The 24,534-nt window shown below is 45.8% G+C and overlaps 1 protein-coding gene across 2 annotated transcripts in view; it reads left to right on the top strand.

The window, feature by feature from the left end:
* Positions 1 to 24,534, top strand: part of CPLX2 (complexin 2) — a 130,439-nt gene that overhangs the window by 87,500 nt on the left and 18,405 nt on the right. Inside the window, exon 1 of one of the 2 annotated variants that reach the window (XM_035108048.2) lies at positions 8,185 to 8,263. The exons of the other annotated variant lie outside the window; for it this stretch is intronic. The gene's annotated coding sequence lies outside the window, so the exon portion shown is untranslated. Of the gene's footprint in view, positions 1 to 8,184; positions 8,264 to 24,534 lie in introns of those variants that run through there. 2 annotated transcript variants of the gene reach the window in all.

Raw genomic sequence — 24,534 nt, 5'->3', positions numbered from 1 at the left:
CGTCTAGTTTCACCCTGAGTATCTGGAATTGTTCCAATTTGGATTCTCCTTGGGGAGGGGTTGAAACTGACACTGCTTTAGTGACTGCTTCACAATTTAGATCTAGAGATGGGTATAAGGGGAATGCAACCCTGTAGATATTCCTGTGGTCCTCTCAGTTGGCATACTGGGCATTATTTGTCAATGGATTTTTCTGGGATGCCTGTGTGAGTTGTTGGGAATTCAAGGCAGCGATCCATCTAAATTCTAAAGCATTTTGCAGGCTCACTGAGACGCTCACATTTTGCAAAGGCTCAGAAAGTCAGAGGACGCTGGTCTCTTGTATAAGCTTGCCTGTCACCAATGAGAGTTACATAACCAGGTGGTTCTCACTTCAGCCCCTTTTCTTTTCAATCGGGGGAGGCTCCCTTTGTACACTGTGACCAAACCCACATTTTGAAAGTGTTTTGCCAATGGGATGCAAACTTAACATAATCCAATCCTGAGTGGCACAACCCTCATCCTGTTTCTTCTTGATGCTGCTTCCTTCCCTGGCCAACTTGTCTCTAACCCATTCCCAAACTCTGCCAAGGCCACATTTCCCTGCACAGCTGCTCAGCCAGTGCCTGATCCTGGGACAGAGGAAGGAGATGGCATTTAAGAGTGTTTAAAAAAAAAAATCAAGAGAGAGCTAGAGGGACTTTTTTGCCAACAGCCCCTAATGTGTCTGGGAAGCTGACAGAGCAGGTAATTGCAAGATCATTCCCCCACTTGTCCCTGTGATTAGCTTCTTTCTGTGCTATTTCTGTTCCATTAAGTATGTGCAAAATGGAACCCCATCTCTGGCCCTCCTCCTTTTTCTCTCTCCCTCCCTCCCTCCCTCCCTCCCTCCCTCCAAAGTTTCTCTTATTGCCTCTGAGCACTAACTGTTCTGACACTGATTTGCTAGTTCAGGAAGATTATAGCCTTTGTTAGACTGATGTTTCCTGACAGTTCAGCCTGATAGCCAGAGAGGGAGGTAGTGAAGTTGCAGTAGTACTCTTGGATACTGTGCAGTGCCGAGACCCTTCCCCAGTTTTAATTCTTCCCCCTTCACAAGTGCACGTCACCATGAATGCTTTGAGTCTTCATCCATTCCCAGCAGGATCAATGCTTTCATTGCCCACTGATTGCTCTACCTACTCAGCCATGCCATAGGCACCTGTCATTAAGCAAAAACGCTCCAGCAGCAACAGTATCATTGGCTGAAGAAAGAGAAGTGAGATGTTGGCAAGCCTGAGGTTACAGCACTAACTAATGGAGTCCCTTTTCTCATCTCCCTCTTGCCTGCCCTAGAAAAATAAATATGATCACTGGCTCCTTCTCCTTTATTACAGGGTAGCCTTTTCTCCATATCATGGTTTCTCATAGAAAACTGGCTGATAGATGACTAACAAATTATTTGCTGCTGTGGTATGTCTGTGTCCGGGATGTTTGAGAAAACATATTTCACTTCATCTCAGTGGTGTCCCTAACAAGAGCTCAGTTTCCAACCTTTCCCCCATGAACTGCTAACATCCCCACTTTGCCATTAATTTTATGCAAAGTCCAGGCAGATTCTGTTGTGCTTTTGCTTGTCAAATGAGTTGCCAAGCTTGAATCATCAAATTGTAGAGTTGGAAGGGATCCCAAAGGTCTTCTAGTACGGTCCCTTGTAATGCAGAAATCACAACTAAAGCATCTGCTTAGAAACATTCAGCAAATGAGAATCCACCACCTTCCATTCTATTGTCGAACAGATATTACCACCAGTCAGAAAGTTCTTGCTGATGTTTAGTCGGTCGGAATCTTCTTTCTTGTACCTTGAAGCAATTGGTTAGGGTTCAGCTTGCTCCATCTTCCATGTGACAGCCCTTTAGGTACAGTATTTGAAGACAGCCATCCTATCCCCGCTCAGACTCCTCTTTTCCAGGCTAAATATACCCAATCCCCTCAACTTTTCCTCATAAGACTTGATTTCCAGTACAGTGGTACCTCTACTTACGAATTTAATGCGTTCCGAACGCACATTCGTAAGTCGAAAAAAATTGTAAGTCGAATCCCATAGGAATGCATTGGGAGACAAAATTCGTAAGTCGAAGCAACCCTATCTAAAAATTCGTAAGTAGAAAAAATCCTATCTAAATAGCATCCAATATGGTGGATGGAGCTCCATTTGTAAGTAGAAACATTCGTAAGTCGAGTCATTTGTAAGTAGAGGTACCACTGTATCTACCCATGCATGACTCTATTTGCAAATAGGTGCCTTGAAAGGCTGCAGTGCCCACTGTCAAGTAGGAACCTTCACTTGCTGCCTCAAGCATCACATTTCCCCCTTGTTAGGTTGTATCCCTTGTCATTCCTCCCCTGGATCCTATGCATGCTGCACGTGTGCAAAGAGCAGTCCAGGAACAAAGAGGAGAGTGATGAGGAGGCAAACTAGAAAGAAGTGAGATGGAAAGGGACAGCATGTACTGATACAGACACATACTAAGTAGAAGTCTCAAGTAATGATTATGTCAAGGCAGAAGGTTGGAACTAGAAGCCCCTTACATGAAAGAAGAGCAGCCAGTTTCCCGGCTGAGAAAAGCAGGGAATGTGATTTGGTTTTGTTTTTTATATAGGTACTGTGAGTTTCTGGGTAAGAGCTTCCTTGAGCCCTGTGGGGAATAGGTGGGATATAAATTGTATGAATAAATGAGTAGATGATGAATAGAAGCCAGGATCCAAAGAACCGTGAAACAAGTTGCATGAGCCCAAGGGGGCTTTAGACTTGCCTTTTCTTTTAGCAGTAGTCAGCTCTGCTGTATGGCAAACTGCTTTTGAAACTGGAGGGACTTCCAAAGGCAGCTTGTGATATGAGATGAGAGTCACCTATTCAAACTGTGGAAAAGTTTCAAATTGCACCAGGCTAGCACAAGGCATTGACACGCACCTAAGCAGCTCTTCGGATCTGGATCAAATCTAAAGGCCAGCTTGAACCAGCAGCTTTTTGCAGAGTCAGAGGGAAAGCCATTTGGGGGGGTGGGGAGATAGAAGCCTGCTCCAGTCCTGACCTGCCTTTTAGCACAATCCTCTGCACTCTTGGGACTACATACAATGCTAGTGAGGAAAGTCAAAGACTCCCCCGGTCTATCACTCAATTACACCCACTCCTGACACTGAGTGAGCTGCCTCTTGGGGGCTCGGGAACTGTTTTACTCAACAAAGGGTATCATAAAACACAGTAGTATAGAAACTTCCATAGCATACTCTGTTTGTGTCAACAATATATACCGCAAATGTGGGTATGCACTACCTACTTACGCATGCATACATGCCTACTACTACATTAAAATAGGGCCATCAGTGTGCATGGTACTTTAGATTCACAGATTACACTGCAACCACAGCAACTACTACGACCGCAATGTTATTCATGTAGTACTACAAATTAGTAAGCACTTCATCATGAAGAACTGAAGTTTGTTTCTTGGATTAATCCATCAATTAACTGGGTGTATTTTGATTTGAGTCACAGATGGTGCCTGGGAAAAGCAGATATTGTAAGCAATCTGTGCACATTCCTTGGACTCAGGCAGTGAATTTAAGACTTGTTTCCAAATGGCATATGATGTTGTCTGTTTTCCTCGTGTCATGTTAAGATATGGCATTTACAATAACTCATTAACCATGAATGGCATGCCAGCATGTACATCCAGCCTGCCTGTTTGGGATAAGATGCCATAGAGCACCATGGAGTCCTTTCCTCACCCTGTCCCTTCCCAGCTAGCCCTTGGCCAATAACATACCCACCCATTACTCCCACTCAGAGGACCATCCCCACCTCCCATAGGTAGATGCAACAGCTCTGTTTCTCCACAGGTCTTCAGCATGCAGCAATAAGAAGCCTTCCCACTGGAAAATCTGCCATTATCTGCCAAAATCTGCAACTAGGTGCCTACGCTCCAAACAGGGACATGGGAGGATATAATGTTTTTCTTTGTACAATACTTCATCTGCCATATGCAGGATTTCCCTCACACAGAGAGAGGCCATCATAGTGATGGTCATTTTGTCAGTCTAAGTATAAAAACCATATACAGTCGTACCTTGGAAGTCAAACAGAATCCGTTCCAGAAGTCCGTTCGACTTCCAAAATGTTCGAAAACCAAATTGCGGCTTCTGATTGGCTGCAGGAAGCTCCTGCAGCCAAACAGAAGTCGCGGAACCCCATCGGACGTTCAGCTTCCAAAAATAGTTCGCAAACTGGAACACTCACTTCCAGGTTTGCGACGTGCAGGAGCCAAAACATTCGGGAACTAAGCTGTTCGAAAAACCAAGGTACGAATATATATACGTACATTTCTCACAAATAATGTAAAACAGGCACTCGTATCATCATGCACTCTCACAAGGACACACCTTGTTAAATGGGAACAAGAAGAGACCTGCATTTACAGATCTTCAGGTCTACATCCTTGCTCACAAGCTCAAATGATCAGAAATGTACACACGCGGACACAAATGCGCATAGCTCACCACAAATAATGCATTGTTGTGATGTGGTTGCTGAGTCTGTAAGGTAATATCCTGGCCTTGGCAAATGCAATCACTGGGTTTTTTATCTGTTGTAGTGAAATGCAAATTAAATGAGGTGGGAACACAGCAGGTCAATGTATAAACATCATTCCCTCTTTATCAACAGATTTGCTTTCTTTGACATTTTAATTCCGTCCACTTTTTTAAAAAAAGGATCCCCACATTGTCATTAGCTTTACTGATTAGCTCCCAGTGTCTAAGGCAGGCCCATGGATCATTAAAAGCATCTGAAATATGGGCCTTCCAGCAAGTTGTTAGTTCCGCTAGTAAATAAAAATTAAAGCTTGGGAATATCCAGTATAAATCATTGTAAAGTACAGAACAGCCGTATTTCATCACAGTGACTCAGCAGTGTGTCTGTTCAGAGGATGATGGGTTTTAAATATAAAAGGACTAGCATGTATATAACATTTTCTGCACAGTCAGTTGGGATATAAATTTAGGGAGGGAACAGGGAAGCATAGGGCCAGGGAAGGCAGACCAACAGAGGCTGGTATAAAAGCTGGTTAATTCCTGTGTTTTTGTTCGTAAGTTGGATTGTAGCCATGCTCTGTAATAGAAATGTCAGACTCAAATATTAATGGGAAGCTATACAACCTGTCAGAATTATTGAAGGGGATGAACAGAATAATTATCTAACTCCTGCATCATATTTAATTTATTTATATTTTGTGCAAACTGAAAATCTTGCTTTAAAACTTTTTGTTTGGTGTTGGGGGGGGGAGAAAACTAGAAGAACCATGTTATCCAGGATTCTGCTGCTGTGCTTGACGGTGCTTTTGTATTAACATAACTGAATTGATCAATGTAGTTCACTTGGCTCAGCTCATAGACACGAGGAGATGATACTCTATGGATTAATTGTCAGAAAACCAGTGTGGGAGATTCAAAGGTTGCATACATTTCTTGCCTAATGTAACTTTGATTATTCAAAGTTTGGAAAATAATATTTTGATTGTAAGACACTATTCCAGATGGGCCATAACGGAACAGCAAGATTTAGGAGTTGGTGTATCAGGAATGTTGAGGACAGGGAGTAAGAGCAGTGAGAGAATGTTTCCCATTTAATGGGGCAGGTAAGGTGTATTCTCCACAATTTTGTCATAATGGCACCGTGAACACTCAATAACTACATCCATGTGAAAAGAGTTTTCCATAGTACCACTTTTGCATGAGCAATTAAAGTTGCTTCTTCATTTGGTGGAACGCATCGGTGGCAACCTTTGACTGCAGCCATATGGAAAGAATTACTATAGAAATAAAGGGTTGCTCATTTGATGGAACACTGAGAATAGGCAATGGGGCTACAGATAGAAAGATGTGGCTTATATTCTGTCTCATTGAGCCAGGATCTGCTGATCCTAGGATTTGAAAGTGGTTTTTGTTCAGAGGTTGTAGCATCTCACTTTGTGTTCTGTACAGATAGCAATATGGAATAGATTGCACATTTAATACCATGGGTTCTTTTCTATCCAGACACCTCTGGCAAAGTAAATCTTTCTTTGTGCCTGCTTAACAGTCTAGGGACTTGGAAGTGTTGTTTTAGATCTCACTTTGTGTGGGGAAGTAAACACATATTTATGCTAAGTACACTGTTGTTGATAAAAGCCACAATCGAAGCTATGGCTCTTGCTGTCTAGGGGTTCCTGGTATGCAGAATGACCCCATATCAAGATCTCCATATTGGCCCTTCTTAAATTCAGTATGATTCAGAATTTGGTGGCAGTGTGGCATGACACAGTGAAGCCAATTGCATGGTGTTGCCATTACATGCCTACACAACCCCAAACTCCCAAAACCTCAACCCTCCCCTTCTCCCTCCAGTTAGCACCAGCAATGCATTGTGTTCAGAAGCTGGGAAAGCAGTGGTGCCCAACCTATTCCACTGCATGTGCTATTGAAGTTGCCTTTGGAGGTGAGGAAGGGACATAGTTCAGTGTATACATAAAGCCCCAGGCATCTCTGGCTAGAACTGAGAGAGACCCCTGTCTGAAACCCTGGAGAGATGCTTTCAGTCAGTGTAGATAATACTGAGCTAGATAGACCAATGGGTTGACTTGGTATGAGATAGTTTATTATGCTCCTATGCTCATTCTACGGCTGCTCTAGAAGACTTCTTTGCATCCCAGTGTGGCCAGATGCCTTGTTGGCCTTTTAGTAAGAGGGAATGAATAACCCCTCAGTAAAGAAAATGGTCTGAATGGTTAAGAACTTAATTCATTCTGGAGGTCCGTTCTTAACCTGAAACTGTTCTTAACCTGAGGTACCACTTTAGCTAATGGGGCCTCCCGTTGCTGCCGCCGTGCCACCACCACCGCACAATTTCTGTTCTCATCCTTAAGCAAAGTTCTTAACCCGAGGTATTATTGCTGAGTTAGTGGAGTCTGTAACCTGAAGCATCTGTAACCCAAGGTACCACTGTACTTACATAGCACTTTCCATGGTGAAGTGGCCTGCATTTGCCTTCTTATAATAACCCTATTATAATGTGAGCATTTCTTACTATTCCAGTTGTACAGATTGGAAACTGAGATTGAAAGATAATGGCATGCCCAAATCCATCCAGTGAACCCTGTTGAACTCGGACTGAATCCAATTTCCTACATTCATATCCAGCATCAACAGGAACTCATTGGCTTCCCATTTTAAATGTCCAGATAGCACCTTGAATTTAAATGGACAGAACGCACTCTTTCCTGTTTGGAAACAGTTGTGTCTTGTTTGGTAGGTTTATTTGAATCGAGTGATTCAATGAGTAGAATACCAACTCTGAATCGTTTCGTTTCATTTCATTGGAACCTTCCCCCTCCTTTCTTTCTGATTTGTCCAAAATGAGATCTTCGCTTTTCTTTAAAATCACTAGCAGACTTCCCAAATCCAGCCAAGTAGCTTGTTTCTCCCCTGCCTCCTTCTTTTCTGTTTCTCTTTCTTTCCAAGCGTATTTTCGCAATACAAAGCCATTTTTGCACTCCGTGTTTACCGTTTGTAAAGAGACTAGGGTTTACCTTGGTACAGTACTTTAGTCGCTGGAACAGTTGAATTCTACCAGCTCTCTACACTGTTATCCAACACCGAAGATAAACTGATGGTCCTTTCCCCATAAGAGGTCCCTGCCAGATCATGATGCCCCCTTCTTTCTTCTCAGCACCTAATTGCTGGACCAGCAGGGGTGAGCAAAGTAACCACCCAGTACGAGGTAGACGCTGTTTTTGCTTCTCTCATCAGAGCGTGATTAATATTAGTCAGCCAGATGGGTGGAGATGACAGGAATAATAAAGTAGCTCATTAGGGGACGGTGCTTGGAAGGTCAAGACAGAGCCGCGGTGCATTTGTGGTGAGAAGGTTGGGAGGGGTGGATAGGGAGAAGGAGGAAAGCCCTCCTTTGGGTAAACACTGTCGAAGAAGGTAGTGAGGCTGGGGAGGGAGGGAGAGAGAGAGAGAGACGCGTTGGTTCCCAAGCAGAGGAGGCAGAGGAAGGTTCCGCCTGTAGGAACCTGAGCGTGAGCCGACCCACTCCGTCAAGGAGCGCGGGGAGAGACGGGCAGGCGCGTCAGGGTTTGAGAGGAGTGATTCGAGAGGTGCCGTCGTCAGGCTGCGGGAAAGAGACGGGAGGCGGGCTTTGCGCGCAGGACTTGAGAGATCAGCACCTCTCCGCAGCTAGCCACGGGCTTCTGGAGCGCCGCGGGTGAGTGAGCCCGTCTGGGAGGGGCAGGTGGCGTGGTGCTGAAGGGACAGCTCCCCGGGAGCTGAGGGGGAAACGGGATCCCGCAGGGGATGAGGAGGAACCGTGAGAATCGCGGGTGGTGGTCTTAGGGAACTCGGTGGGTCCTCGGCAGCCGCTGGGGTATTCTTTCTCCAGCCACCTCTATCTGCAGCCAAGAAAAGGAGGGTGGGATCTGTGTGGGCTCAGCAAGGGGCACTACCCTACTAGGTTTCCCCGTCTGCCTTACATTCAGAAGGAACTACGAGCGTGACCCTGTTTAAAAGAAAAGGTTGGCCTAGGGAACCAGCTGCCCCTGTCTTCCCCTCAGTCTTCGCTGCGTTTGGGGATCTGTTTTTGGGTCTTTCCCCGGAAGCACGCCCTGTGTGAGGCAGGGAGGTTTCGCGGAGGGAGCTGTCCAAGTGCTGATTTGCCCTCTCCGGGCTTCGCCCACGGAGCGGAAGCTCAGGGACGCGTCGCGGCAGGTGGTGATCTCTGTCCGCTGCCCAGCCCTGAACGTCCGAGCGGAGTCGCGGGCGCCCGCCTGTCTCCTGCTCTGCATGTTAATAACTCGGCAGTGCGGATGACAGTTGGGTAAGGTGGGGTGCGCGGGTAGAAGATCGGGGACAGCCGTGCGTTATTCGCCGCCCAGTCGAAACGGGAGGGTTGGTACTAGGGAAGGGGGTGAACTTGGGAGTGAGGGGGTGCCATGTGGCGCTAAACCATACGCGAGCTAAGTCGCATACACACATGCGTTCTTCCAGAGACGCCCGCGCGTAGTACACGAGACCCACCTCAAGGAAATGCGGAGAGAGACCCACAAGTGGGCGCACACCCGCCCATGCTACGCCAACTCCCAGGAATCCTCGGGTCGGTACCCCTCTGCGCCCATCCCTTGCCTCTGGGACTTGACCCACAGGCTGCATGCGCCTCTGTCTCAGCCCCGGAGGCAGTTTCTAGCCAGCCAGGAGACTAACCCGGACCGAACCAGGACCTTGCCCGCTTTTGCAGCTGAAGCAAATCCGCCGGGGATGATCGCCAGAGCTCCATTGTCTTCTGGCCGATCGCGGTCGCACCTGACTGCGACCAAGTGGGTGGTTCCTCGCTCTCTGCCCTTGCCTGGGAGATCTCTGTTTGCTAGGCAGCCGTGCAGCTCCAGCACGGGGCACGAGGAGCCCTATACGCTCGCTGACTCTGTGTGGGCTCTGTGGCGGCGGGGCTGGGGCAGGGGAGCATCTATCCATGTGTGCTTGAAGGAATGAAAAGCAAAGCAAGCTTTCTCGTGGCTTCCCTCCCGCTCGCCGGCGCAGGGCACGGTTCGGGGTCTAGGATGTTCGGTTTTCGGGGTCGCGTCAGTGTGGTGTCATTTGGAAATGCGAGAGGGGAGGAGGATTTGCTAAGAGCGGGTCAAGTACCCCCTGATCGGTCTATTAGACAGTCTCCTCTTTTCCCCACTCACCTCTCCGATAGGCTTCCAGAGACTTTGACCCTTGGCCACTCAAGTTCCACCGGTGGGAACCGAAGCAAGTTAGATTTTCGAGTCATGGTCACTGTGCCAAAGATTTGCGCTTGCCTTCTTTACTGCGCCGGCAACCCGAAGGCTCCTGTGGTTGGTGGCCTCCCCGTGCCCTTAACTCGGGCTCGGGTCCCTTGCGTGTCCTTCCCGAAGCAGCTGGTGCTCCTCGGCTAGCGGTTAGCACAGCCGCAGCTCCGCTCTGCTTCCCCTCTTCGGGATCTTTAGAAACTCAGCGGAGGGCAGCAAAGCTTGCAAAGGCAGGGCAAACTCGACGGACAGGATTCAGTCATCCCCGGGGCAAGGAGGGCTGCCGGAGTTCCTGGCTAAATGCACCAGGTGCCAGAACCAACAACCCCAGAAGGCAGATATGCTAACCAGCAAAGGATTCTCTTTCCACACACACACACACACACAGTTTTATACACACTGTGTAGCTTAGGCACACGCAGGCATTACAAACACTTTGCAGGGACTGATCCCTAGGAATCAGCTTAAGCCCAGGTTCCCGCTTAGATGCATTCAGGTTAATTGGACTAGGTGGTTTTAATTCCAGGGAATTAAAAGTGTGTGGAATGTGTTTGTGCACATACACAGAAGGGCAATTTTCACACACATGACACTTCAATAACCTTTGAGCCTTTTCTCTCTTTTTTGAAAAAAATGAAAATATGATGCAAGCAACACTTATGAAAATGTCTATTAAATCATACATTTGACTCACAGTATCAAGCAGAAACATCCCTAGCTATATCTCTTCAGTCTTTCTCACTCTCTCTGGGTTGCTTGTTCCATTTTTTCCGCCTATTTCTTTTCCCCAGCACACATAATCCTCTGCATAATTTCCTTGAAAAAAGAAACATCTCACAAATGCACATCTAATGCAGACATAATTCCTCAACCATTTCAGCCCCCCTCTCTTCAACATCAAGATAGCATTGTTCCACACAGTGCACAACAAATGACAACCTATGAACACAGCTGCCATACAACACAGATGTGTTACATTTTGTGTGCATGTAGTCCCATGGAATGCAATGCTGCACATCTCATTCATGCACATCCTGTTTTCTGTGGCTGCCAATGCGCAGGGACACTCCTTGTACCTCCAGTGTCAAAGTCAGTTAATATAACCTGATCTAATACCTAACTCCTGTGCATTGTTTTAAATTCTTTCATGCATGCTTCCTATGTCCTATGGTGCATAATTTACAGGAGGTATACAACTGCTGTTTTTATATAATGCTGCATACATCTTTCTCCCACTCACTCTGACATGTCATGCACCACTCTTGGAATATGTGTGCTATGCCATTAGCCACTTGTGCTGTTTAACAGTTATCAGGCACCATTTGGCATCTGAGCACTGTGTAGGTTCTTTTACAGGATCCTTGTGTCACTTGTGAAACTCTGTCTTACCACTCTTAATTTTTGGGGTGTGGGAAGAAGTCCTGGGGCTCAAACCTACCTGGAATCTACTTTCTGGTCTAGAAGTCCTTCCCCTGTAATTCTGGAGATGCAGAGGGGGCCTGTGGTCACTTAGAGCTGGTTCAGACATGATAGCAAGTGCTGACACTTACGCTTCAGTTTTTCATGCACCTACATTGGTTTTCTGTGCATGCATTTGTCAGCAGTTGCTGTAACATCAGTTGTGGTTTTGTGTTCTGTTCATGCTCGGAGGCCCTCTCTCCTCAATTACATCTTCCAGAGCTTCAGCCCCAGCACTGAATATGGGATTTGGAGCTGAGCCTATTGAGTCCTTACTTAAACTAAGGATTGTGTCTCTATCTCTACCTCCATCTTCCACCTGCCTCAATTCCCCTTCTCTCTCCCTCTCTCTTTTACACACACACACACACACACACACACACACACACACACCATATAATCATTTTTTGGCATAGTTTCTGTAATAGTTTCTCTGTTACACATCCTGACATAGCTGCCAAGTTTTCCCTTTTCTCGCGAGGAAGCCTATTCACCATAAGGGAATTTCCCTTTTAAAAAAAGGGAGAACTTGGCAGCTATGCATCCTGATTGTCAATGCAGGGTCTCCACTTTTTATGCACCACTTACATGGATGTGTGTTTGTATTTCCATATACCACCACCTGGATACATTATTAAATACACATTATGGCTCCATCACACCTGGCCATATGCTTGTCTCCCAAAATGTAAACAAAGCAAGCTTATTTAATATAGCCTCATCCTAGATTATTCATGTGGTGCAAGCCACAAACACTAGTCACAGCTTGACTGGCGACTCTTTCCAAAAGTAGTTGATTGTGTCTTTGTTTCATTTACCATCCTTTAACTTCTGTCTGTAGAGAATCAGGCTGACAGTGAGATCACTTTTCATTAGTGGCTGAATTAAGGTGCATAGAGGGAAGATTAAAATTAATTTAAGAATAGCCCTGCCAGATCAAACCAGTTGTCCATCTAGTCCAGCATTCTGTTCTCATGGTGGCCAGCCAGATTTCCATGTGAAGCACACAAGCAGTACCTTAGCACAACAGCACCCTCCCCTCTTATGATTTCCAGCAACTCCTCTGTACTGGAGACAGTAGCACTAGATGGGCAACAGCTATGGCAGCTCAAATAAGGCAAATTCAAAGGAACCAGTCAGTTATGGATTAAAGAGCTGAACTTAAAATAATGTGACTAGTCTTCTTTCTAAAAGAGGGAGCCTGCATCCAGGTCCAAGTGGGTCAATAATTTGTTTTTCCTATTCTGCCCATCCTGTTAAAGAGAAGAACAAGGACGGACTCGCTCATTTGCAAGACACTCTCTTATGGAGGGTGCATCTTTTGGTGGTTGGACAGACCTGTCCTTAGAACAAAACAAAGAAGAATTCTACAAGGTGGTTTGCCAAATCAACATGTTTTGGTATGGTAGTTGAACATTTGTAGTGTAGGCATAGTACTTATTGCCTTTCTCCTTTGTAACTTTTTGCTGAACTTGGTGTTTGGTGCAATGCGGTGTGCCAAACAACCTCAAATCTACCTATGCTGAAACTTCAAATCTTTCTGGCTTCTTAAGCTCTCTTCCTACAGCACCGAGATGAAAGATTCCTTAAGAAGTCTGGGTAGGTGCTGAAGGGTGACATTACTGGTGGTTCCTTAGGGATTAAAGATTAGACCCAGACCACTGTGGGGCTGGTTTCCAAATGGAGTCTCTCCTCCCACACCATTTTGCAACTTGTGCAGTGTGACCAGATGGTGCTTCTCACTCTTATGAGCCTTATTAGCTGGGCTCACAGGCTCACAGAATGTCATGAGGTTATAGAATCATGGGATTTTGGAGCTGGAAGGAACCTTGGTGGCTATCTAGTCCAACCCCTAAGTGCAGATTTTCACATCATCCTGGATTTCCAGTTTTTACAAAGGTTAATTTGCACAGCCATTGTGCATGTGGTGGCTGAAATAAATCCACTTGAGATAGTTCAAAGGTGGGTTGTCCACCCAGGATGAACTGTTCATGCACAGGCATCAGTATTGACACAATTTTATACTGATTTTTACACCACATTGAAAACCACTCTTAATAGGAATCTGTGGCAGAATGTGAAACATACAATCCTGGTGTGATGGTACCTTCGCATTGCATAAAAGCCACAGGTAGGGAGCAAGGATCGCTAGGATTTTTGTGGTGGTTTCCATCCATCACCATTTGCCTGATGATCCTTTGAATTGACCCTCAGGCTACTCCTTCATATGCACCTTCATGCTCTTCCCCTGCCCCCCCCCATTTTGGAATTTTAGTGGCCTTAATCCATGTATGCCCAGACACACACAAAATGAAACTTAGGAGACTGTGGAGCAATTCTGAACAGAGGAAGGGAATGAGAGAGGGTCTCTTTCTCTACAAATTGTGGGGGAGGAAGAGAGCTTGCTGTGCTTGAGATAATCGGTGTGGGAGAAACTGTGGGTGTGTATGTCTCTATACGTGTCCGTTTTATGTGAGAGAGCCTGAACATATGGCTTTTGGTAGACTCTGTGTGGGTGGGTGAAAGAGAGAGAATTGCATTGTTGGAAAAGAATATATATATTGAGGCAGAGAATACAATTATTATAAGGAGTGCCTGGTGGCCTGTGCATGACAGTGAGGATTTGTGTGCATGTGTGTTTGTATGAGAAAAAGAGAAAGGAAGTACTGTATGTGCATGAGAGAGAGAAACTGTGTTTGGGATATAATGTGGACTCCACGCTATTTGATGAAGGTGGTGTGTTTAGAAACTTTTTACATCTGAAGGCTTCTTTGTGCAGGATGCTTTTTGATGTAATTTACCTCCCCGTTGGAAAAACCTTAAGGACCTCATCACTTGCAAAGTGTGGCACATGTACCTGTTTTGCCACAACTATCTGACCTGGGAAACCGATGCCAGCAGTTTCCTCTTTCCATACTTGCAGCAAATTAATGCTCACCTCCCACTTTGCAAGTGCTGATGTCCTTATGAGTATTGCTCATTCCATTTGTTACCAGCCCTTCACCACAACATCCTAGTAATTTAAAATACACTAGTAAAAACAGTTTGAGACAAATTACAGTCACAATAATGGGGTCGGTCCTGCAAATATCACTCTTAGGATTCAAAGGTCAGGGTAAAAAGGTGTGTCTTCAGCAAACTGCATAATGAAGGTGCCAGGTGCATGGGGTGGTGGTTGAAATCTGAGCCCTAAGGACTGCCACTGAGAATGCCCTCTCCTAGGTTGACACACACACACACACACACACACACACACACACACACACACACACACACAAAACCAACTTCTGAGGGTGGTAGAACTATGAAGAGGACCCTCTCTGCTGGTTTTAACACCCAGAAGGGTCTGCTCTTTATGTTTATTATTCTAAGTGTGTGTGGTCTTTGAGGGCCTAACTTGATGTGACTGTTAAACTTATCTTTGCATTCCCAGCAGATGTGGAGGGAGAATTAAACCCTTTCTTCTCTTTCTCTTAAGGAAAACCTCTCCTCTTAAGCTGGTATTTATCTGAAGGGAAACACTCCCACTAGGGTTGCCAGACTCAATAGAGGACAGGACTTCTGTGCCTTTAATTGCCCTGCTCTCTTTTGAGTCTGGAAACCTTGAGGAGAAACCAGCAGACCCTTTGTTTAATTTCCAAGCAAAGGGTCTGCTGGTTTCTCTTCAAGGCTTCGAGACTCAAAAGAGAGCAGGGCAATTAAAGGCACAGAAGTCCTGTCCTCTATTGAGTCTGGCAACCCTACCTCCCTCTGACACCAATGAAAGCTTCCTTCCCAAAGCAAGCTTTACTCCCCAGGACTGCAGTAAGGGAGGAAAGTGTTAAAAATTCCATCTGCACCAGCTGTGATCCTGTTAATGATCAACCCCTACCCACCCAACTGGTGCTGTATGCATCTTTTATAAGACCTGCATGTTAAATACAGATCCACTTAAGTCACATCTAGTTAGTCCAGGGCCAACACAATACATTTTGCTACCTGAGATGAAGGACAAGATGGCACACACCCCAACCTAATTTCATGAACTGACTGCTGAATCTTAATTTCAATACCAGCAATAGGCTTCTGTCTTCCACCACACCTGAGGGTAGCAGTTTTAAGGGTTCAAGTCAGGTCCTGTGGCACACACAACACACAGCTCTGTCCCCCAGAATTAGGGTACAGCCAGGAGGCTTTCTCCACTGTCCCCCCTCTAGCATTTGCTGCCTGACGCAGTCACCTCACTCTGCCTAATGACAGGACCGGCCCTGCATTTGGCCCAGAGTATGTGACTATTTTCTCAAAACCTTTTACTGGGAGTCTCTATCATGATGTGTTTGTGTGTGTGTGTGTGTGTGTGTGAGTGAGAGAGAGAGAGAGAGAGAGAGATTGTATATTCAGCAGAGCAATACAAATAAAGAGCTCAGTGGTGCTAACTTCTGACTGTCTTTGCGAGAACCAGAGACAGCCAGAGTATCTTCTTTGTCCAGAGGCCAGAGCAATTGGCATCATTGTCAGGTCTGCACAGGGGCTACACTGTCACTGCCCTACACAGGGTTCAAGCTGTTAACTCCGCAGATTGGACTCCATATGGCTCTTGGTTGGGAGGTTGAGGTTGGGAGGCTGAGCATTTGTTTTAGTTGTTGGAAACCTGCACCTTACCATTCTGCTGCAGTGATCTGAGATGTTACTTCTGCTTGTGTCCAAGCAAAATACTCAGTGCAAGGGGGGAGGTGTTTTTATAATATTTCTTAGCATTGCACAATCCCCTGATTTTACCATGACGAACAGTCATTGAACCTCAATTCCCATTTATTCCTGTGTATATGTAACTGTTAGGGACCCAGGTGGCACTGTGGTTAAACCACTGAGCCTAGGGCTTGCTGATCAGAAGGTCGGCGGTTCGAATCCCTGTGACAGGGTGAGCTCCCGTTGCTCGGTCCCAGCTCCTGCCAACCTAGCAGTTCGAAAGCACGTCAAAATGCAAGTAGATAAATAGGAACCGCTACAGCGGGAAGGTAAACGGCGTTTCCATGTGCTGCTCTGGTTTGCCAGAAGCGGCTTTGTCATGCTGGCCACATGACCTGGAAGCTATACGCCGGCTCCCTCGGCCAATAATGCGAGATGAGCACACAACCCCAGAGTCGGTCACGACTGGACCTAATGGTCAGGGGTCCCTTTACCTTTTTATATGTAACTGTTGCCTTCTCACTCCATTTTGTATGCATAATGAAGTATCAACAGGGAAAGCCAGTTTGGTTTTGATGGAGCGATGGCATTCTACCGAGGTGATCTTGGCTCAAATCCCATTAACATTAGTATGCTCATCGGATGGCCTTTTGAGAGTTGTTGTCTCTCAGCCTCTATTTCCCAAATGTATAAGAATGTAAGAGGAGCCCTGCTGGATCCCACCCATGGACCATCTAGTCCAGCATCCTGTTCTCACAGTGGTCAACCAGATGTTTATGGGAAACCCACAAGCAGGATTTGCGCACAAGAGCACACTTCTCTGCTGCAGTTTCCAGCAACTGGTATTCAGAACCATTGTTGCCTTTGACCATGGAGGCAGAGTATAGCCATCATGGCTATTAGCCATTGATAGCTTTATCCTCCATGAATTTGTCCAATCCTCTTTTAAAGCCGTCCAAGTAGATAAAGATACTTGTGATCTACAACAGCATGAAAAATGTGACACGGATTGTAAAGCACTTTGACATGAAAAGTGATATAGATGGTGGCGGTGAAGAAGAAGACTCTTGCCTTGTAAATCACATCGCAAATGAAATGAGTGCCACCTCTGAAAATTCACAGGGCTTATTGTCTTCCCCTTACAGTGGATAATAAGGCTACTTGTATAAAACAGGTTTTGCCTTATAAGGGATCATGTTGGCCTAGTCATACTGTATATTCCTGCATATAAGACTACTTTTTAACCCAGGAAAATCTTCTCAAAAGTCGGGGGTCGTCTTATACGCCCGGTCTTATTTCTTATACGGCGAGTATATCCCAAACTCTATATTTTAACTGGAAAAGTTGGGGGTGGTCTCATACGCCCAGTCGTCTTATACGCCAGAATATATGGTATTTAAGATGGGCAAGCTGGTTTATTTATATCTCTTTGGGGGGGGAGTTTTTTGTATTTTGCTTTAACCAGTTGGGGAAGGGGGTCTACCTTGTTTCTATGAGGAATGTAACCTTGTTTCTCAAGCAGTGAGACAGTTTGTAATCTAACTAAAGTGCCTGCTTGCTGTTCAACCCTGTTTCTTTCTGAAAAACTGTTTAGCTGAACCAAACTCATGTTGACTGGTTGACTTTGGATTAGAGGACTGGGAGTTGATCTTGGAACCATTGAACCCTCAGGAAAGTTCTATATAGCCCACAGTCCCATGTTTCCCATGTCTTGAATACTAGTCCAAAAATGATAGCCCCTACAAGCCCTGTGTTTTTCCCTTCTAGAATGCATCATTAATTGCTTTATTGTGAATTTTAATTTGTATCGTTTTCTCTTTTCTGCAAGTTGCAAGATGCAAACATTGCTGGTTGCAAGGGGAGGGGGATTGTAGCCAGCCAGATGGTCTGTAGGCTAGAAACATGATCAGCCAGTTTTATTCTGCATTGGTGGGCAGTTGTCATGGATGAGCTCATCAGCCTTTTCGCTGTGATTCCTGTGCTTATTATTATTACTAGCATTTATCTATTATTGGATGGGAATTTTCCAGCAGGCCTCATTTTCCAAGCCTTATTTACCCCGATGCATACTCACATCTGTGGCACCACATGCTTTACAGTGGAGAAGACGTTCCACCTTTGAGATCTCCTCCTGCCTCCTTATGTTGGAATTAATTTTTCCATGGAAGGTGATTCCACCCACTTCTAAAAATGTGCTTCTAAAAGAAATTCATCTGCAATTGTGCAATTGCAAAAGTTTTTAACCCAGAATAAATAAATGTATAGCAGCAGGACTACTCCAAAATGAAGTGGCTGGAGGACTATCACTTAATAAAGGTAAAGGCACCCCTGACAATTAAGTCCAGTCACGAATGACTCTGGGGTTGCAGAACTCATCTCGCTTTACAGGCCGAAGGAGCCGGCATTTTTCCGCTTCCGCAGACAGTTTTTCTGGGTCATGTAGCCAGCTTGACTAAGCCACTTCTGGCAAAACCAGAGCAGCGCATGGAAATGCCATTTACCTTCCCGCCAGAGCGGTACCTATTTATCTACTTGCACTGTGTGCTTTCAAACAGCTAGGTTGGCAGGAGCTGGGACCAAACAACGGGAGCTCACCCCATTGCGGGGATTCGAACCGCCGACCTTTCGATCAGCAAGCCCAAGCGGCACAGTGGTTTAACCCACAGTGCCACCTTAATGATAACTTGGAATTCATGAAGAGATCTTGCTTCCTTCCATCCCTCTCAAAAGGAAGAGTTGTAGCTCAGTGTAATGCAATTGCCTTGCATGCCGAAGGTTCGATCTTTGGTATCCCTGCTTGGGCTGCAGTGGCAGAGCATATGCCCACACTGTCTGGGGTGAGCGCATGGGGCACACCCCCGAGAGGTTGGAGCATGGAGGGTGCCCTCCCATGTGCCACAGTTCAGGGTAGGAGAGGGGAGGGGAAGCTGCTGCTCACCCTCCTCTCCATGGTCAGGTCAGGCCTGACCCGGCAGCGGAGCTGCTATGGCTTGGCCGTGACCAAGGAAAGCAGGTGGCAGCTTTGCCACTCACTCTCCCCTTGCTCTCCCCTACCGGGTCAGACGTGACCTGGCGGCGGAGCTACTGCAGCCAGCCGCGGGGCGCCTCTTCTCCCCTGGTTCAGGGCGGAGCTGCACAAGCGCTGCAGCCAAGGCACAGCTCCTTCTGGCACAGAGCCAGGCTCTGATGGAGGAGCCTGCTGTGGGGGGCGCCTGTTTGCACCCCCTCTCAAAATTGCTCCTGGGGCCATGGCACCCACAGCACACACACACACACGCTATGCCTCTGTTGAGCTGGAAATGTCCCCAGTCTGAACTTCAGGTGAGCAATTGCCGTTCATTGTGGGGCTATACCCAGCTAGATCGACCTAAGGTCTGCCTTAGTAATAAACAGCTTCCTCGGTGTTCCTAAATGAGTTTCACCCTCTTTGATCTTACTGTGTCAAAGCGTAGCATCAGAGTTCAAGAGGTGAGGAGTGCCAATGGACTAGAAGTAGAAGTGCTGCTTCTGCAATGGGCTTTGAGAGCCCTGTGGGCAGGAGAGAACTCGAGTTCTGTGCAAAGCAGAGAAATACCTCTCATCCTGCTAACAAGCTATTTGTCTCCCGCGACCGAGGCCACAGCAGTGTTCTCTGCCTTGCCAAAATGAACTTAATTATCAAGAAGCAACAGTGGCTAATTTATGTGAGACGGGGCAGGGTCAGTCGAGTGGGGATGGCACCTGATTAGCTAGCAGAAGCGGGGAAACACACACACATGCACAGACAATTCCCAATGAGATCTGTAGAGAGAGGTTCTTATTTTCTGTTTCAGTGGCAAATGCACAGTTAAAGATACAGATACCTCACCCCAATACGCCCCAGCAATTACGGGCTTAGACAGGTTGGAGTAAGTTGTCGACGCAACATCGCAGAGATTGGGTAGTTACTGCAGCAACCCATGTCTAGCAGTGTGGCAGGCTGAGGAAGATATACCAACAATCCCATGCTTTTCAAGATTAGGGCAAATGAGCCAGGTTAAGCTCTGCCAAATCAGTTTCTTTCATCATCAGGCTAGTGTTTGTTACTATGGAGCCACACTAGTTTTGGAGTAACATATAACTCTTAATCAAGCTTCCTCTAACTGGAATAGGAGCCGCTCCAAGCAAATGGATCTACAGTACATTGTAGCTCTTATTTTTTAAAGCTGCTGATTTATTTTTTTCTGGGAAAGGAAGTGTGCCCCCAAGAGCTGAGTGGCATGTGAATTTTGACTGTCCATATGAGCTCTGTCTTCTTCTGGAGTCACCATTCCATAGAAGTGTCAGTGAAGCAAAGCTGATGGTCTGCAAACTGAATCATGTAGGCACAATGATTGCCAAACTAATCCCACTAGTTTGACCACTAAGGCATTAAAAATATGTTGGGTGCAGCTCCTTTGTCTATTAGGAATCAGGGGCCAGTGATATATTTATTTAACAATACAGAACTGCTTTGCATCAGAGTCACTGGAGACTAAAGATTAGGATTGGTTGTGTTTAAAGTGCCTATGAATAAGATCCTAATTTGAAATGCATTGGGCTTAAGAAAGTGCACTTCTACATGCATCTAGAGATTTTTCTCTTCTTTCTCATAGTTATGGGTGTGAGCATCAATAAATTGGCTGATAAGCTGACTCCTACTATACACTAATATATGAAGAGTTATTCAGAGTATAACAAATCCTTAAGCTCTAGTATTCAACTGCATGAACTTCTGAGACTCTCACACCTAGAGTTCTGTGATGGTAGGAATGCCACCCCACTCGCTGCCACCTTAATCCTCCTAATCGAACTGAACAGGTAAAAAAAAATGATTCTACCTTGCTTAAAGAAATCTTAGCAGAATGAACTCTTGAGAAGGGAAGGAACTGGATCTCCCTTCATTTCTTTTCAAATTCCATTGTGCATGACTCATTGCCATAATAGCAGGGCATGCTTTGGCTCACAGCCAAAATCCTTGTTCATGTCCCATCAGCTCAAGATGCATTGCATATTGGCAGCTGTTTCCAGGCTGCTCCAACTCATGTCCTCAAAGGTATATTCCTAGAATGAGCTGATCTTTGGCTGGATGGACCAGGAGGCAAAGAATGTGCAGTTACACCAGGGTCCCACCTCCTGAGAGTAAAGGCCCAATCAGTGAGTGCTTCTGAGCTCCTTGGAGGAAGGACAACATGAGAGCCCACATGGAACAAAGCCTTATGAGGAACGGTTGAAGGAACTGGGTATGTTTAGCCTGGAAAAGAGGAGACTGAGAGCAGAAATGAAGGGCTGTCACATGAAAGAAGCTTGTTTTCTCCTGCTCTGGAGGGTAGGACTCAAATCAATGGCTTCAAGTTACAGGAAAGGAGATTCTGGCAGTGAAACAGTCTCCCTTGGGAGGTTGTGGACCCTCCTTCCTTGGAGGTTTTTAAGCAGAGGTTAGATAGCCACCTGTCACAATTGCTTTAGCTGAGATTCCTGCATTGCAGGGGATTGGACTAAATGACCCTTGGGGTACCTTCCAACTCTACAAGTTGATAGTTTTGTGATTCTATGGTGCAGTGGAAAGAATGCTGGGCTAGGACCTGGGTGACCCACAGGGTGACCTTGGGCTAGTCGTTGTCTCTCAGCCTACCCTACGTCACAGGGTTGCTCTGAGGATAAAATGGGAAGGGGAGAACCATGTAGGCCACCTTGAGCTTCTTGGAGAAAAGTGGCCCCTCAATGTGATGGTGGTGGTGGTGTAATAAATCAAAGAATGATGGGACATATGAGGTCATGTGGGCAATCTAGTCTGGGTCCCTTCTTGACATAGATAATCCAAAGCTAGAGCATCCCCAAGAGATGGCTGTCCCAGCCTTTTCTTGAAGACCTTCATTGAGGAAGAGATCTCTACCCACCCCTCTATGTCAATGGTTCCATTGTCAATCTGCTCTTACCATCAGCAAGTTTTTTCCTAAAGTTCTACCAAACTCTGCCTGTAGAATAAACAAACCCACACAAAACCCGCAAAGTGTTGGATCTTTCCTCAATAATCACCAGAGTGGCCATAAAATGTAGAAGTACCAATCAAGTTTATTGCCGAGGACTAAGTGCACAAGCATTGCCTACTCAGACACTTTCTGGTCTTTTACCAGCATTTGCTTTAAGTCTTCCTGGGGGACCAGATTTTGCAACTAAATGTACCACATTCTCTGGAGAATGTTCCTGATAAATGTTTCCATTGTGAGTTTAATATTCCCGTGGCTCCTAGCTGAAAGATGGTAAGCCAAAGACTGAAGAAGTCACTCAGTAGGAATGCTGTTGGTGGGGATTTAAATGGAGCAGGGTAAGTATGTTCGCTGTCAGTGGAGATGATTTTGTACCTCAGAGTGGTGAACAGTGACTGGTGGCAGAAGGAACCTTCAAATGATTGGGGAATTAAGCAGGACTTTGTATCAAATGTTGATACAGATCCTTATCCTGAGAGAAAGAAAGACAATGATGCTGTATACAACTTTAAAGTCTCACATCAAATATAACTGATCCGTAAGAATGACTCTATTATCTGAAAAGAGAGATGATGTATATACTTCTGTAACCCAAGAAAATATTTAATAAAAACCATTTTTAAAAAGAAGGGACCCAGGTGGCACTGTGGGTTAAACCACAGAATCTAGGGCTTGCTGATCAGAAGGTCGGCGGTTCGAATCCCTGCAACGGGGTGAGCTCCCATTGCTCGGTCCCAGCTCCTGCCCACCTAGCAGTTTGAAAGCACATCAAAGTGCAAGTAGATAAATAGGGACCGCTCCGGCGGGAAGGTAAACAGCGTTTCCGTGTGCTGCTCTGGTTCACCAGAAGCAGCTTTGTCATGCTGGCCACATGACCTGGAAGCTGTCTGCGGACAAACACCGGCTCCCTCGGCCTATAGAGCGAGATGAGCGTCGCAACCCCAGAGTCGGACACGACTGGACCTGATGGTCAGGGGCACCTTTACCTTTACCTTTATTTTTTTAAAAGAAATGGGATGTAGAATTAAGATTTGGCAGTGGTGCAGGAATCTTGCTATTAGTTTTCAGGTTTCCAAAATGTTGTTGTTGTTGTTGTTGTTTAAGGCAGAGGACAGACTGCAGTGACTCAGTGGTGAGAGGGAAACACTTTGTGCATGTTCATAGATACCTTTCCTCACCTATATAATACTACTTGTGCCTGTTCCTTTAAAGAAGAGGCACGGCCTCAGGTTTGTGCTGGTAGTGATGGGTCCACTTAAGTAAATCAAATGTAAGTTGTCTGATACAGAGTCAGAGCTCCCATCCATCCAGCTCAGCATCATCTTCCCTGACTGGCAGTGTCCACCCAGTGTTTCAAACTGGAGTGTTTCCCAACCCTTCTTAGTAATGCCATGAATTGAACCTGGGACCTTCTGCATGCAGAGCATGTGCTATTGGCCCTACCTCGATGTTTGGCAGGCCCAGCAAGAGTGGGAAGGGCTAAAGCTCAGTGGCAGAGTCCATGCTGTGCCCAGGTTGGGCATATTTTGTTGGGCTGAAACCCCAGAAAGCCAGTGCCAATCGGTGTCAATAATACTGAGCTAGATGGGCCAGCAGTCTGACTCAGTATAAGGCAACTGCCTATGTTCCTTTGTACTTACAGCACTGGCGAGAATGAATATGCCAAGAGCTGTAATCCTATGCTATTATTACTTTGGAGTAATTCCACGGTACTTATTTCCAAGTAAGCATACATATGATTTAGGATTAGTCTTTGGCCAGTACACTTATCTGGAAGCCGACTCCTGCTGCAGCCACTTCCACTTGTGCGCATCAGGCTGGAGGAGGGATGTTACAAAACACACTGCTATAGAAGACATTTTCACATTACGACATGCACACATCCTCGCATATGAGTATGGGTCGTTGCTTAACCTCACCTTTGATCTCATAAATAGGTTGGTAAAGAGGGGGAAGCAGAAATTGGAGGCTCCTGATCTGTGATACAAGCTCAGTTGCTGCCTTTCCAGGCTGCACTCCGTGCTAACCTGCATCCTGTAGCTCCTCTTGCATCAAGCAGAATCCTCAGATTATGCACACAGCAGGAGGCTTCTGCGAACTGTGAAGCAACTTAAACTTGGCTACAGAAGTAAAGTGAGCAGCTCACTGGTGTTGCTGTTCAACCGTTTGGGGTTTTGTTTTTAATGCATATGGCTTTTAAGTGAAAGTAAAGGGAAATGTGCAAAGGAACAAAGAGGTTAGTGTATTGTCATCTGCCTGCGTCTGTAGTAAAAATACATTAAAATTGCCTCCCTTCAGCTAGTAAATTTACATCTGCAGCTATTTTAAAAGACTACTATGTAGGCGGGATATTTCCAGTGGCATGTGCAACTATATTAGGAACCACATGAGACTAAGCCATCTAGCAATATAAAGTGTTTTAGCAGTTTAACCCAGGATGTAATTCTTGTCGGTTTTCAGTAGAAGGGTAGACAGGTATCTACAAGATGCTTTAGGTTTAGGATATCCTGCTAGGTGAGCTAGGTGACCTAAGGGTAAATTCCAAAACTCCCCATCCCATTCAGGCTTATTAAAGCAAATTAGAATTTGGCCATTGACTC

This window comes from Zootoca vivipara, chromosome 2 (genome assembly GCF_963506605.1).
Source record: "Zootoca vivipara chromosome 2, rZooViv1.1, whole genome shotgun sequence".
NCBI lineage: Eukaryota > Metazoa > Chordata > Lepidosauria > Squamata > Lacertidae > Zootoca > Zootoca vivipara.
The sequence above is the reverse complement of the archived record's forward strand: the minus strand, read 5'-3'. Positions and strand labels throughout refer to the sequence as shown.